We start from the raw sequence: 17060 nt of genomic DNA, 5'->3' as shown, positions 1-17060 counted from the left end.
AGCTATCCAAGGTATAAAGGTTACAATCTTGTGATGTTGTGATTTATTTTATAAAATAAAGTTTTGTTTGAAATATTTCCATTACAGCATTGAAAGCAACAATGAGACTATACTGTATATGTTGGTTCCAAATAGAAGTATTAAACAGATGGTATGCTGTAGAACTTGCAATGATTTCTTTTTATGGTATTCAGGAATCCATTACCCTCATTACTGCAACACAAACGAGAAGTGTTTATCATGTTCGTGAATGCCCTTCAAAAAAGCAGGTGAGACCACTTCAGCTGATCATACCTGACTGAGGGTTGACTTCTAACTTTACATTTCAAATCCAGCTCCCTGCCCACACGTTCTGTCTCCTCTGGTGAAGCAAAGTTGACCTCTGTTGCCACTGAGTTATCCTTTGAGTTCGGCCGAGGTTATTAGGAACATGGAGCAAAATGCCTTGTGCTTTATCAAAGTCATACAAATGAATCCTGAGGGATACATATTCTACCAGGCGGATCTAGCTGTACTGCTGAGGGTATGTAGTCAGCTTTTCTTGAATTACAGTAGCAAGGACTTACTGTATATATTCAGACATGAGGGAGGTGTTTGCTGAGCATTGGTTACCAGGACCTGGTCCATCTTCAATGAAAATTGCCAGGCCAGCACTTTGGACTGGTGTAGTGATATATAATTAGTGATTATAAATATTTATCAAAATTGTAATTAAAAATTAATGAAGTAAGTACAAAAAGTAATAAGTTATAACCAAAAATAATTTCCTATGAATAGATACAGGTACACTCTGGGGTTGTGATTATTGGGCTAACAGCACTTAATTACAATTAGTTAATTGTCCTAATAATTTATAATTATTAACCAAAACCATGCTAAATGTCACTGTTTTATCAACCGTTTTACCAAATGGTGTGGAACCCTAACCTTAGTTGACAGATAATCATGCTTACGCAAAATAAACACAAACGCTGTCTCCTTATCTATGTGAAAATTTATTAAACAAATAATCTCCTCTTACACTCACTATTCATGTCCAACAAGAAAGAAAATGGGTAGATTAATAATCAAAATAAGGATGCACACTGAGTAGCACGCTGAGTATAGATGGAAATCAAACCAGCAGTTTATAGACTGAGTGGGAATGGCTCCAAGCTTTTGATTGACTTTTGAAAATAGAACAAAATTAATAAACGGTGAAGCTTCCTCTTTTTTGGTGATGCATATCGCTAGCAGCCGTCAGCTGACAGAATGGTAGAACCAGGCCACTTAGATACCATACAGCATAGAGTGGCTTGGTTCTGAGCTCACTGACACAGCTGTTAACCAACTGATCTGAGACAGGGTAATAAAGGTCCAAGCGGAACCTGTGTAAGAACAAAGGCAATAAGCTGCTGAGACACAGGGATCGTTGGGGGTTGTAATGGGAGGTACATATCACAGCATCATGCCGCTTGAAGGTCTACTTTAACTCCAACTGATTCAGAACTCGCTGACGCTTCACTGAACCACAGTACAAGAACAATAATCCAAACAGCTCATACGACACTTCAATAAACATTGCATGCATATTCAAGTTAATACATTGGATTAAATGGGCGATCCTAGATCATCTTAATTCCTAGTGAGAAAAATATCCAATTAATATTGAAAAGAACGAATTTACTTGATGCTAGCTTCTCTCTCTTCCCTCAGGATGGGTTGAAGGTATGAACAAAAGGGGGGTTGGAGAGGTCAAGTGTCCGTGAACAACTCAAAACGCTCATCTTCTCCTCCGTCCAAAAAGGCGAAAAATATGATGAACCGTTGGCAGCTGACTGAAACACACATGGAGGAAAATTTGTCTCCTTGAGGGAAAACCCTTGTGGGTTTTAATATGACCTGGGAAGGACGCTCCCATCAGGCCTCCGATCGGCATATAACTCGTCTGATATTGGCAAGATTTTCAGCTTTGTGAAGCTCTTCCGGGAATTGGCCAGTGTGGAGAACAAAAGTAAACCCGCCCACGATTTCAGCAGAACACTACGGCTGGAAATGGCAGCTATCACTAGCTTCAGCTGGTATTTATCACCTCTGGTCAGAGCTGCAACACAAGCTGAGAGGTGTAGTAGTTTGAATGATGGCCTGTCCTTTCACACTGGTGAAGAAGATGCCCAATAATTGCAAATCAACTGACTGACTGATCAAAACATCTATCAAAATTGACATTTATTAAGCCCTAAACCGTTATTTAGTTTAGGGCTAAAGGTTTTGCGAAGCGGCCATGACTAAATAAACTTTGCCTTTGACTAAAGTCAGCAGTCATTTTGACTGTCTATTATTTTCCTACAACAAATAAGACACAGTGCTCAGACAGGAAATGTTATTCATTATTTTATGCTCTTTATTTTTACTTATTTATATGTCCACACCAAGGCATCTCTGAACCCCTTAAGGCCTGTCAGCTCGACACTGAATTTCAAATACCACAAGGAGGGACTGCAGCCCTGAGAGTGCCACATGTCTCAGGCTAAGATATAACTTGCATCTTTTTCTACTTTAATGATCACTTAGAGGGTCTTGATAATTAAGATATATTGTAACTATGTATGTGTTTGTATCTGTTTTGTAGTATATGAAGAATGATTCTGTATAAAATCTTTCCTAAAAGTGACTTAGTCATTGTGTTTTTTGTTGAAAATTATGCTCATTCTTCCCCCCATGCACATTATCACACTTTTAAATGCCTGTTGAACATATTTTTAACTGTGACAGAGTTTGTTTGCTGCTTTTTCTGATCTCTCACATTGTAAATTGGTCCTAGACCTACCAAATAACAGGCATATCAAGAGATTTTTACACAGCACTGACTCAGTGCACATAGCATGCCTTTCCAGGCACAGCATCACTTCAGATGTTTGAGTCTCCCATTTGCCATGACAACAGTGCAGAGGATAGAACATGACACATCTTTGACAGACTGGGGAGGACAATAGGCCTGTATGTGTTGTTTTCCTGTCACTCTCCTTATGTAACAAACGCACAACCCAATCTGCTTTGCATGGTTAATGTTTTTCTGTATTGCACATCTGCAAACATCCACAGACCATTAATGGATGGTCCCAGATTAGGTGCAACATAATGCACCAAGGCAGCTGGTCAAATTGCAAGCTTACATTTAAATCTTTAAGCATGTGAAAGGGAATAAATGCATTTCCCCTGTTCTGCTCCAAAACAATTACATTGCTGGTGTGCCTCTGTACCTATAACACACTCAGCTTGCCTAATTATGGGAGATAAACCCGACATCTCTGTTGTAAAAACCCGCAATTATTCATAATAGTCTCATCTAAAAATACTCTGGCTTAATTTGAATTAGTCTAAAATAATCATAAGGAGGCACTTCAGCTGCTTATTGTTCTGCTGTAATCATAAAGATATATTAATCTCTTATAACAACAAAGACCCTAATTTTAACATTTAAAAGATTACTGGACAGTTTCTGGTCGACATGCTAATCATGTTATAGTGATAATTATTATTATCTTTCACTATGGAGAACGCAGGTAGATAAAACGTCCACTGGTTTTTGCCAACAATTGATTGTTAGTCTGTGTGTGTGTGTTGTCAGACAGACACCCATTTCAAAATAGTGATCAAGATGCTATCGTCTGCATCAGCTGGAAAATAAAAGTCAGATGATTATAGAGACAGATTTTCTGTTAGAAAACAGAGCTGCTGCTCAAACAACCTGGTGCCAGAGGATGCAGCAACAGTCGTGGCCAATGGCCATGCCTCAGGTTGGCCTGGCTCACTATTTACACAGCTGTGGTGGGTCTGGTGTACATCAATGCAGGTCAGCCCCTTCTAGCCAGCACAGTGGGTCCCACTACACCCAGGACCTAAACACAAACTAGAACAATCTGATGTAACTCAGAAACGTGCAGGCTCTCTTGAACTGGGTTAAAAACATTCACTGCTATCATTTGGCAAATGTCTGTTTAAGCTGTTAACTTGTATTTTCACCAGGTTTTGATTTCCTATCAGTGTCATGAATTGAGGGTGTTTGAGTTTTTGTTTGGGTTCTAGTTATTCTTATTTCCAGTTTACGTCTTGGATCTTGTTTCTGTTTATCATTTTCCTGACTGTGCTTTAGTTTATTATTATTGTTTTCTAGATTATTTTCTGTACGTTATGTTTTCCCGATTAGTTGGTATCCTTGAATTTCTGTTTTGCTCCAGCCACGTTTTGTTCTCTCCTGTCTTTTTGCAATTAGCTTCATTCGGTCCACCTGCACCATGTTAATCAATTTTGTTTTTCACCTGTACCATGCTCCATTTATACACCTTCATTCTGTTCATTCCTCGTGGAAACATTATGGATCACATCACCCTGTTTTCATTCAGTTCATGCTGTTCATGCCGTTCATGCCAAGCCTGTCTTGCCTGCCTGTCCATGCCTGTCCATGTTTTTGCCACCACCTGCTGAAGTGAGTTTTATTTATTAAATCCTTTACTCAATTCAATTCAATTCAAAGATACTTTATTGATCCCTGAGGGGAAATTAGAATTCCAGTACAACCCATCCAAACATACATCATGACACAGGACAAGGGGGGGACGGGTCACCGAGGCTTTGCTGCCCACTCACAGGTGCTGCCCTTGCTAGATGAGAAAAGAGGCCACATTAGGTAAGTAGAGGGAAAAAAAATCATATTTCACACTTTATCCTTAGCAGGATACAGTTTGATATTGCAAAAAACCTCAGCACAAAGAAGCAACAAGTTGACAAAACAACATCATGCCGGGAACGGTGAAGGTGGTGTGATGGGGTGCATATGTTTATCTTGAGCATGTATGTGTGTGCAAGTGAGTGTGTGCAAGTAAGTCCATGAAGCACTGTCACAGAGGCCATTGTCCTTGATGGTACGTTGGAATGTACATCAACCAGCCAAGTTCTGAGCAGGTCCACAGATGTCCTCAGGGAAGGGAGGGGGCAGAGGGAGCAGAGCGTCATGTTTACATAACTTCCAGGAGAAGTTGAAGATAGCCAGCCATCAAGGCCGTGCAGGGGAGCCAGATTCAGAAAAACAATAATTATTTGGGTTAGGCTGACTCTTAATTTTCCGTCAGCCTTGAGAGTCTCGCTGGTGCTTCTCAAAGGCGAATCCAAACAGCCAAATTCCTGGTCTTTCTGCCAGATCCGAGCGAACAACTTTCTCCAAGATTTATCCCATTTCACCCCTGAGTCCAGGAACCTCAACCTGCCTGCGATCCTGTGTAAGGATCACATCCAGTCTGCGATTCAGCTCATGTAACATCTCAGTCTGAGTGTTGATCGCTCTGAAGATCCCATCACAAATGCCAGGCAGCCTTACAGTGGCCAGAACAGCTGCTGACATTCTCCGAATTTCTCGATATGCCAGGTAACCGCTGACTTCAAAAAGCAGAAATCCTGATATCAAACATCCAATTATATACACATCTTCCACATCCTCGACTGACATTATCGACAGACACACAATCCTCCACTTCTGCCAGGAGTCCATTGTGTATCCGGAGAAAAATGTCCCGTCCGGGCAAGTGGGCTCTCCCGACCCCTGTCTTCTCGTCGAGAAAATTTGATCAATTGCATTGAGAGACCAGCTGACCAAATCCATATTTTGGAAGAATTTGGAAGATGTGCAAAAAGAGGCTCCAAAAAAGACAAGACTCAGAGCTGAAGCAGGGCAGATATGGGAGGGGTGCGGGAGACAGAGAACAAGCGTCCACCTCCACCGAGAGCAGGACCACTGTTACACTGCCTGTCTGTCTGCATTCTGGGGTCCTCCAGCACACCACACCTGACAATCAGGATTATTATCTTGTGAGGGTTTGGGAGCTCTATATGCTGAGCCTTGATGCTGAAATCTGTTATTGCTCACTTGAAGATTTCTTTTAAATTTTAATATTGACAGTGTTGAGGTTTTTAATTTGTTCCAGAAACAAGTTTGGTGTAATATTGGTATTTTTCGTTTACTCAAATCAAGTGTAGGGTGCCCTGCACATGTATTTATAAACCTACTATTTCAAATTTCGCTCAAACTCTGATTGGATGGAAAGTGGCTGTGAACTGCACTTTTTAAGTATTGCTCCATATTCTCAATTAGATTTAGGTCTGCACTTTGACTTGGTAATTCTAATACATGAATATGTAGGCGTGATCGGGAGGAATGGCCTCCCCGATCTGAATCCGAGTGGTGTTTTGTTATTGGACTTCTGTGCTAGTCACGGATTGTCCATAACGAACACCATGTTCAAACATAAGGGTGTCCATCAGTGCACTTGGCACCAGGACACCCTAGGCAGGAGGTCGATGATTGACTTTGTTGTCATATCATCAGACCTTCGGCCGCATGTTTTGGACACTCGGGTGAAGAGAGGGGCTGAGCTGTCCACTGATCATCACCTGGTGGTGAGTTGGATCTGCTGGAGGAGAAAGCCGGACAGACTCGGCAGGCCCAAGCGCATAGTGAGGGTCTGCTGGGAACGCCTGGCAGAGCCCTCGGCCAGGGATGTATTCAACTCCCACCTCCGGGAGAGCTTCGACCAGATCCCGGGGGATGTTGGAGACATAGAGTCCGAGTGGACCATGTTCTCTGCATCTATTGTCGATGCTGCTGCCCATAGCTGTGGCCGTAAGGTCTGCGGTGCCTGTCGTGGCGGCAATCCCAGAACCCGGTGGTGGACACCGGCAGTAAGGGATGCTGTTAAGCTGAAGAAGGAGTCCTATCGGCTGTGGTTGGCTTGTGGGACTCCTGAGGCGGCTGACGGGTACCGTGAGGCCAAGCGTGCTGCGGCCCGGGCTGTGGCAGAGGCAAAAACTCGGGCCTGGGAAGAGTTCGGTGAGGCCATGGAGAAGGACTACCGGTTGGCCTCGAAGCGATTCTGGCAAACCGTCCGGCGCCTCAGGAGGGGGAAGCAGTGCTTCGCCAACACTGTTTATAGTGGGGGCGGGAGACTGCTGACCTCGACTGAGGACATTATCGGGCGGTGGAAGGAGTACTTCGAGGATCTCCTCAATCCTGCCATCACGCATTCCGTGGTGGAAACAGAGGCTGGGGACTCGGGGTTGGACTCTTTCATCACCCAGGCTGAAGTCACCGAGGTGGTTAAAAAGCTCCGCGGTGGCAAGGCTTCGGGGGTGGATGAGATCCGCCCTGAGTACTTCAAGTCTCTGGATGTTGTAGGGCTGTCATGGTTGACACGCCTCTTCAACATTGCGTGGCGGTCGGGGACAGTGCCTCTGGACTGGCAGACGGGGGTGGTGGTCCCCCTTTATAAGAAGGGGGACCGGAGGGTGTGTTCCAACTACAGGGGGATCACACTCCTCAGCCTCCCTGGTAAGGCCTACGCCAGGATATTGGAGAGGAGAGTCCGACCGATAGTCGAACCTCGGCTTCAGGAGGAACAGTGTGGTTTTCGTCCCAGCCGTGGAACACTGGACCAGCTCTATACCCTCTACAGGGTGCTCGAGGGTTCATGGGAGTTTGCCCAACCGGTTCACATGTGTTTTGTGGACCTGGAGAAGGCATTCAACTGTGTCCCTCGTGATGCCCTGTGGGGGGTGCTCCAGGAGTATGGAATTGGGGGCCCTTTATTAGGGGCCATCCGGTCCCTGTACGAGCGGAGCAGGAGTTTGGTCCGCATTGCCGGCACTAAGTCGGACCTGTTCCCAGTGCATGTTGGACTCCGGCAGGGCTGCCCTTTGTCGCCGGTCCTGTTCATAACTTTTATGGACAGGATTTCTAGACGCAGCCAAGGGCCGGAGGGGGTCTGGTTTGGGGACCAGTGGATTTCGTCTCTTCTTTTTGCGGATGACGTGGTCCTGCTGGCCCCCTCTAGCCAAGACCTACAGCATGCGCTGTGGCGGTTCGCAGCCGAGTGTGAAGCGGCTGGGATGAGGATCAGCTCCTCCAAGTCCGAGGCCATGGTACTCGACCGGAAAAGGGTGGCTTGTCCTCTTCAGGTTGGAGGGGAGTTCCTGCCTCAAGTGGAGGAGTTTAAGTATCTCGGGGTCTTGTTCACGAGTGAGGGAAGAATGGAGCGGGAGATCGACAGACGGATCGGTGCAGCTGCCACAGTAATGGGGGCGCTGTGCCGGTCCATTGTGGTGAAGAGAGAGCTGAGCCGAAAAGCAAAGCTCTCAATTTACTGGTCGGTCTACGTTCCTACCCTCACCTATGGCCATGAACTTTGGGTCATGACCGAAAGAACGAGATCACGGATACAAGCGGCTGAAATGAGCTTCCTCCGTAGGGTGGCCGGGCACTCCCTTAGAGATAGGGTGAGGAGCTCGGCCATCCGGGAGGGGCTTGGAGTAGAGCCGCTGCTCCTCCACATTGAGAGGAGCCAGTTGAGGTGGCTCGGGCATCTATACCGGATGCCTCCTGGACGCCTTCCTCGGGAGGTGTTCCAGGCACGTCCCACCGGGAGGAGGCCCAGGGGACGGCCCAGGACACGCTGGAGGGACTATGTCTCTCAGCTGGCCTGGGAACGCCTTGCGCTCCCCCTGGAGGAGCTGGAGGAGGTGTCTGGAGAGAGAGACGTCTGGGCGTCTCTGCTGAGTCTGCTGCCCCCGCGACCCGGTCCTGGATAAGCGGAAGACGACGAACGAACGAACGAACGAATATGCTTCGATCCAAACCATTTCATTGTAGCTCTGGTTGTGTTTATATGGTTGTTGTCCAATTGAAAGTCTTTTGCAGCCTCTAAGTTTTTTTTTTTCAATGGTTGCCCTGTTTTTTACTCTATCTATCTTTCCTGTCAACTCTTAGCATTTTGCTGCCACCAAAATTCACAGTAAGGATATTATGTTTAGGGTGATGTAAAACATTTGTCTTCTACAACACATAGCATTTGCATGTAAGTCAAAAGTATTAATTTGTGTTATTTCAGCAGAGCATTTCCTGTGTCATCTACATGGCTTGTGGAAAACTGCAAACAGTACATGTTACTGTGTACAAAAATCTGTCAACGGTTGTCCTGTCGACAAATTTCTCCACCCAAGCTTTGAATCTGCGCAGAGTTACTATGGGCTGCTTGGCTGCTTCACTCATTAAACTTCTCCTGGCCCAGCCTGTCATATTAGATGGTTGGCCATGTCTTTGTAGGTTTACGGACTTCTATTTATCTGAGCATAGATTCAAAAGTGCTTTATGAGATGTTTAAAGTCTGGCGTAGCATTTCATAACCTAAGCCTACTTTAAACTTGTTCATAACTTTATCCTCGGCCTGTCTGGTGTGTTCCTTGTCATATCCACAGAGCTGAGTGCAGGTTGTTTTGGTGTTTTCTCTTCTTCCTTTTCCTGAGGGTATGACTGGCAGGGGCAGGCTCTGCAGCTTTGGCTCACAGAAAGAGTTAAAGAGGAGCTGACTCCCTGAGAAAGACACCGGATCATTTTGCTCACTTGCGTGATTATCTGGTCCTAGTCTTTTCCTGTGTTCTCTGTTCTTTGAAGTTCTGCTTTTAACCTACCTTGTCTTCCCCAACAGAAACTGGATTTCTTCGTGGATGTCTAAGTTCTGAACTCAGGTCATCTGCTTCCTGAATCCTAGCGTCTGTGTGAAGATCACCTACCCACCTTCCTCGCGCTCTGCCACTCAGCCCTCCAGGTAACCAGTGTTGGGAACATTACTTAAAAAAATTAACTATAGTTACTAGTTCCTTGTCCTAAAAAGATACTGCACTGTCAAAGTAACTAGTTACTAGGCAAATAAACTATTCAATTACTTTTTAGAATCTAAAATAATGTTACTAGTTGCTGAATAGAAAACACAAGCCTTTTCTGTTTGCACAGTTTAGGATTGTTGGAGCTGCAGAGGCGCAGCAGGGCTCGGGTGGTTTGCCACAAGTGTTGTGGAAACGTGAGACGATGCAAGGTGCTCCATAAGGTTGGAGTTGCTGGTCAGGAATGTGGATAATTTCTTTGTCCCAGAAATCCTTGCAAATCACATGCACATTTTTACCTTTAACATCAGCGAACGTGAAATATTGCCTATACTTCAAACTTTCGAATGCTGTCTTTGAATTTACAAAACTCCCCTCGATCGTCATGTTTCTGTCTTGCTGTTGGTTTACTCTGTCAGTGTGGTGAAAACTCGCCTACCTGATGGCTTGTCAACCAATGGTTGTCGCATATGCTGCTTTTTGTCCACGCCCCTCCACCACCTCCTGCTTTTTCCTTGAAAAGCTTTAAAAAACACTCACTGCAGCTGTGGGAGAAATGTCGATCTCTCAGCAGTCTGCGCTCTTATTAAACCCCACTTATTGAGTTGTAGTAAAGCATCACATTACGTTGTGAACATCATAACAGCGTTACTGAAATGAGAAAAGCAATTAGTTAGATTATTCCGTTGTCGAAAAAGTAACACAGTTACTAACAGTGTTATTTTGTAGCGCCGTTACTCCCAACACTGCTTTGCAGTGTCCTTACCTCTTCCTCCACTCCCCTCACCTGCCTGTCCACCATCTCCTTCCTGGAAGGAAAATAGGATGAAACATCTAAGAACCATTAAATAGTCAAAACCCTGTCAAATTCAGCTGTGTGGATAGGCTCACCTTCTCCTTGAACTCCAGTCAACTGCAATCTGTAATATTAGCTAAATTTTCATCTTCTGCAAGAAAGAATAACCACTTACCTCTTTTCCTAGTGCCATCCTAGAACACAGTCCTAAAACCTGCTAAACATTTTTGTACAATCTTTACAGTAAGTGGTTTTCTGAAAATCAGTTGTCGCATTTATAATTGCTGCCAGTCAAACAAAAACGACACTTGGTCCTATTAATAGTGTCTGCTAATGTTCTTTAAAGTGCCTGTGACGTCAAATTACATTTATGGAAAGAAAACATAAATAAAATATTTAAAAAAGTAAATTCATGCTGCTGAAATGAACAGTTGTTGAGATATTTGATAATAAATTTAGATGAAATGCAGTTCCAGACTACTCTTTAAATGCACCAAATTAAGCCCCAAATATAGCTTCACTGCACTCAACGAATTCACCCATTGTAGAACCAAACATAAAAAAATATCTGCATGCAAAAAAAGAAACGTGAAGCAGTTTTAACTGGTCTATTTTTCACAGAATGAGTTGTTTTGGACTTGCTTCGTCATTTATCACTGGCTTTTATCTGCTTATGGTTCTTGGTGTTTGCAGTGAACCGGACCAGACCGGACCGGAGCAGATGCAGTGTAAATCCAGGGTTACAGTATTTACAGCCCAGAGTGAAACAACCGGAGGCAAAGCTGAGCGGCATGGAGTAGTAGCAGCAGACACAAGGGATGATTCAAGACTTGAAGACACTACCGGGTGTGTCATTTTTTAAAGCTTTATATTAAAATCTTTAGAGAAACATTTAAATATATTGTATGTGTGTGTAATTTATCTTATTTTAGTAATAATTTATGATTATTGGTATTATTATTAATAATAAAATACTAATTTCGGATGTTTAATTATTCACAATGCCTGCCGATATCTAAATGTACTTCTGCAACTAGGAAGTATTCTTACCTGCTGAGACTTGTTCCGTTTAGAAACAGCAAGCAAGAACCTTTTCTTTGGCAATCTTTTCACATCAGATGCACTAAACAGTGTGGCAATAGCATCTGCCTTCAACATTCTCCTTCATCTGTAAGATTTCTGGACCTCTGACATAATTTATCCTTTGAATTCAGAGGTTTCATGTTGGAAGCAGTTTGCCAATAAGAACACAACTGTCTGTGCTTGGTGGGACCAACCCATCTGTCCCTCGTCAGTGTTCCAGCTCTGATCCAGGCAGCTCTGATCCTCTTCGTTTCAGGAAAGTAGTGAATGTACTGCAGACTAACCGCTGCTGTCGTAGTATTGCTGCCACTACCAGCAATGCACCATTTCACCATATTAGCGCTGTTTTTAAAGCAAATTGGCTTCTACATAAACAGTTTATCATTGACGCTCACACATTGAATGACCGGATACTTCCCCTTTCACGTCATTTCCGGGCGACTTTGTACTTGCAAAATGTAACTACGAAAGATGCCTGTTTTGTGTCACAATTGCCTTTCATCAAGTCTTTAATGCTAATATCATGTCATCTACTGCCCAATTGTATGAGGCGAGGGAAACTGCAAAATGGGTACTGTTTTAGTAACTCCCGACACTGAAGTTTCTGAAGTGTTTTTATTTGTTCACCTCCAACATAATTGTTTTGCCATGTCAAAGTTTTTCAAAAATCACAAATGAGTCTATTAGCATGAGTTTTCATTTTGGTTCTTATAACACAGCTTGGATCCAATGTTTGTGTAACTATAATATTGGTTTTAAAATTTTTCTGAAAGATCCTTTGGCTATAATTTGTATATCAATTATGAACATATGTTAGAGTTTATTAATTAGAACAAAACTGGAGAACAGCCATCCGTGATTTTTATGTGCACTTCTCAGAGGTCAGGTTTTTGATGGGAGCCTTGACATCCATCTTCCACACGACACTTTCCTACTTCTCCTGGGGTATCCTGAAGTGTTACCAGGCTAGAAGGGATCTATTATCTCTCCAGCGAGTTCTGGGTCCACCTGCAGGTCTCCTCCTAGTAGATGGTGTGTGATGAAAAAGTCCAAAGGGAGAAGACCAAGAGGCATTCTAATCTGATGCTGAAACCAACTCAGCTGACTCCTTGGATATGGAGGACTGGAAATAGTACATAGAGCACCTCCCTGATGGCCAAGCCTCTCACCCCACCTGTGCCTAGCACCAGACACCATAGAGAAAACTCCTGTTAGGCTTGATCCTAATCAGTAAATCCAGAAATTATCTTCACCTTTCAATTTTTAATACAATTCATACTACAGTTAAAAAGGACATTTTCAAGGTGTCAAAACCTTAACAGGTAATGGTTTACAAAAATGGTCAGAAAACATGTTATGTGGGTATTATTTACTGAAGATATTACTTAATATTTAAACATTCCAAAACAATCCATATTTAATGATGCATCCAGGAATTTACTTAAACAAAACCAGACAAATTTATTTTACTCTTTTTATTCTTTCTCCATCTGTCAGTTATTTGTTGTACCTGAGCGTTCAACCTCTCACATTAGAGCTTCACTCAGAAAGCTGAAAAGTGAGCTCATTTAGCAGCACCTAGGTGAATAACATTCATTTGTTTTTCAGCTTGTAAAAGGTTGCTCTACAGGTGGAATGCAAAGGTTTAAGAAACGTATGAATAAACAAGAAAAATGTTGCTTAAGGTTTAAAAGGCATAAATTTGGAAATTACAAATATCTGTAATATTTGTATGATGAATATTTTTTAATTTCCATATTCAACCATTTCAGAACAAGGAAAAAACTAGCCTGAGCGGAAGTTTTAGCACACTGTACGCAGAGTGTAGAGTTCACCTTTGTTTTTAAGTCACACAGATTTCACACAAATTTCTAACAGTTCTATGAGCAGCTCTCACTGAAAGTTTAGTGGGCAGTCCAGATCTTAACTTGACCTCCATCAGTCCTTTTAACTGCTGCTTTTTAACTGCGTTACTTAATGATGACAGAGCTACCTGAAAACGTTTTGCTATTACAGCCTCACCGTTCTGTGTGAGCATCCAATATTGTAATTTTCAATCTTTATGAAGTTATTAAAGGTGAGTAAACTGCTACTTTTTTAATGAAGGCAAAATCTGGGAACTTTGACCCTTTCTAAAACTTATAACTTTCAGCACATTATAACCATAATGATTTTATCTTTATGTTTTAGTCAATGTTATTATTTATGATTTATTGTTATTATGTCTCTTATTAATTGCAATCTTTAATTTGATTTTTTGTTTAGCACACCATTGGTAGTGAAATAATAGAAATCTCCCTGCCTCATTTAGACAAATAACTCATACTTTGTTTAGAGCATGACAGCTTTCAGAATAGCATGTATACTGATAGTGTCCTACGGTGTTTCCATAGAACTGGACAACACTGTAAAAACACTCATGGGTCTGGTAGGTGGTAAAGAAAAAAACATTTCTCACCTTGCACTAGCAAATAATGTGTGTTGCTATCAACATCCAACTCACAATTAGATTAAAAATATATGTTTTTAATATATTATTAATGTTTATTGTTTTCCAAAGTTATCTAATATTTTTTTAGTGGTGAAACCAATATGTGGGACAAAACCTTTAAGAAAAAAGCTTCCCACCTGGCTCAGATTTTTGAGAACAACTGTGTTGTTTTTTAAGTATTGGACATGAAGGGAATTCATCATTTAACAGCATTCTGTTTGGGAATGAATGACAGATGTTTTTCAGTGGCTTTGGATATTCCAGCCAGAAACAGCTGCAGCATTTTCCCTCAAGGTGTGCACTGACTGACTGCTGTGTGTCTGTGTGAGTACATGCGGATAGCAGGGAGCAGATGTAAGCAGTTTTTGCCACCCTCTCCACCCGCTTTAACACTAGGACTCCCAGAATTCTAACACTGCTACAACTCCCAAGCCCGTCAATTTGACGGCGAGCATTCTGGATGCGAGGGCGGTGATGACGTCATTGCATTAATGCTATAAAATGTTTTTGACAAGAATTAATAATAGTATTTGATCAAAACCTATTATGTTTTATTGTTATTTATATATAGTACTGAAAAAATAATACAAAGTAGCGGGTACATTAAAAAAAAAAGCTTTACTAATCTGACCAAAAGCTGGACAGCTCCATGTTACGCCCCCCTTTCACTTCGCGGACATAAACTAGCGCTAAAAATGCCTTCAGCTCATCCACACTCATGTCCAAGGAGGAATCATCTCCTAAAACTCTGCGGGTCTCAGCCACGGCGCAGCCCTGAACATGGATGAGCATTTTGGCATCCTCCAAGCAGAGGAACGCGGTCTGGGCATCTGAGATCTGGTGCTCTGTCAATGCGTTCTGGCTCTGATGGCTCCCTCTACTTTCTTCCTCCGCTACCACTGGCCACAGAGTGCCATCCTTTCCTATTTCCTCCTCCTTCCGTCTTGCGCCCGTCTTGCGATGAAATGCTGTAAAGCGCAGAATAGGTTGTTGTTACTGGGCTACTATATCTATGACCTAACTTATTGTTTATTTCTTTGTTCATTATCAGTACATTGATTTGTAGTTTCTCCTGCCAGTGAGCTGGATTGCTGGGTTTATAGCTGGGCACTGGGCACCAGGCTCGTCTCCCTATCTCTGAACCTGCGCTGATTGTGGCACTGTTTCTATAGTTTATATAATATTAGTTTACCAATCTGTAAACTATAGCCTAAAATGATAAAATCGTTACATAGGCTAGTCTTTTACTACCTTGAAATAATGTGTCACATCCTCCTGCTAACGGGACGACTCATGTTTTTTAGCCGGGGGAGTCTCACTCTCTGACCCGCTGTCACTGGAACTGAATGCTGACCAAGAGGCATCAGAATCCCTCTCGACCCCAGAATCACATTCATGCAATTTTTGAAGCATTTCCAATGTCTCCTGAGCAGAAAATATACTTTTAGAAGCCATTTGTAGGATGCCAACAATCTGACTAAGTTCTAGAGTGGCGGTTGCTAAGCAACGCTCGTGCGTATACTCAGCTGCGGGAAAAAAATATTAACGTAAATAAAAGGGCCGTCAAAATAGTGGCTGTGGTATTTAGAGGTAGAAATAATTAGATCTTTTATTTGCTTTGTTATTTACAAAATAAAAGAGACATAGGAACACAAAAGACACAGGTTTAGAAAAAGTCAGGATGCCAGGAAGATAAGAGTTTTAATAAACCAGAGTTATGGCATGTCAAACTTTCAAAACTGTCAAATTGACGGCTCTGGGAGTTCTAGTGTTAAACTTGACTATGCCACCTTCAGCTTTCCTATATTAGTAAAAAAAATTAAATAAAAAAACAAAACTTAGGGCTGAAGCAACAATCCTTAAAACTTATAGCTTAAACTGAGTTTTGTTTTTTGCACCCTGATTGTTTATGTGCATGAAAAAAGCAAAAAGGTTATTCTCCCTTACACTGCAAAAACTGAGAAGCTGAGATAATTAATTTATGTCAATATTTTAACAGCTAGTGCCTTAGAAGGTTTATGAAAGTGGAACATTGTTTTGTTTAACCCTGTTATGACCAAAATTGGTATATCATATTGATTCTTTTTTTTTCTTGCTATAGAATCCTGTAAACATATGCATTGACTTAGAGCCCTTTTTCCAAGACAATGTCAGCTTTAAATATCTGTCAGTTATTTAGTATTCCTGTGAAATATTTACTTTGAAAAAATTTAAAGAGGAAAAAAACAGAAAGCCTATACCCAGTCCCGTCTGTGCTGACTTGATTGTAATAAGAGGGGTAAATGTGAAACTAGGAAATAAAGCAAATGCAAGAGAATGTAATAATTGATATGTTGATTTGGTAATATTTCAACTTTTTTTCAGACAAAATATGATAAATGAATGAGAAATATTTTAAACTATGAACATGAATGAATGAATTAATTCTTGTTGAGGATGAACTGACAAAACACTGCGCTTTTAGGGTGCTCAAACCTTTACACACCACTGTCTTTAGCAGTTTCAACCACCCTGAGTAATTTTACAGCAGTCTAACAGATATACTGGGCTTATTTGTGTAACCATTACTGGACATGCAATTTACTGCCCAGAAAGGACCTCCCTAAACTACACAATGAACCCCATAAATTTCACCATCATTATCAGCTATTCAGATCTTTCTTGATTGATGTGCCTACATTAGAAGTCAAAGAGGCCATCAAAGTCAAACATAAAATACAGATGAAATCTTTATGAAGTTGTATTCATTTATAGCCTGCTGATGTGTTTTGTTTAATTTTGTCTGTCTCACCCTTTATCTCAATCATGCTCCACCAGTCTGATGAAAGCGTTACACGGAAGACGATGGAAAAAAACACAATGGCTTATCAGGTCACTAATTTGTGATTATGCATGGTATGCATGCATACAATATGACTACATTTATATGTAGTCAACTAGTTGCTTTAATTACTTCATTATAACTCTGACTCTGAGTCAGTCATAATTATTATTTTGTTTACA

Source organism: Girardinichthys multiradiatus, chromosome 23 (assembly GCF_021462225.1).
Source record: "Girardinichthys multiradiatus isolate DD_20200921_A chromosome 23, DD_fGirMul_XY1, whole genome shotgun sequence".
NCBI lineage: Eukaryota > Metazoa > Chordata > Actinopteri > Cyprinodontiformes > Goodeidae > Girardinichthys > Girardinichthys multiradiatus.
The sequence above is the reverse complement of the archived record's forward strand: the minus strand, read 5'-3'. Positions refer to the sequence as shown.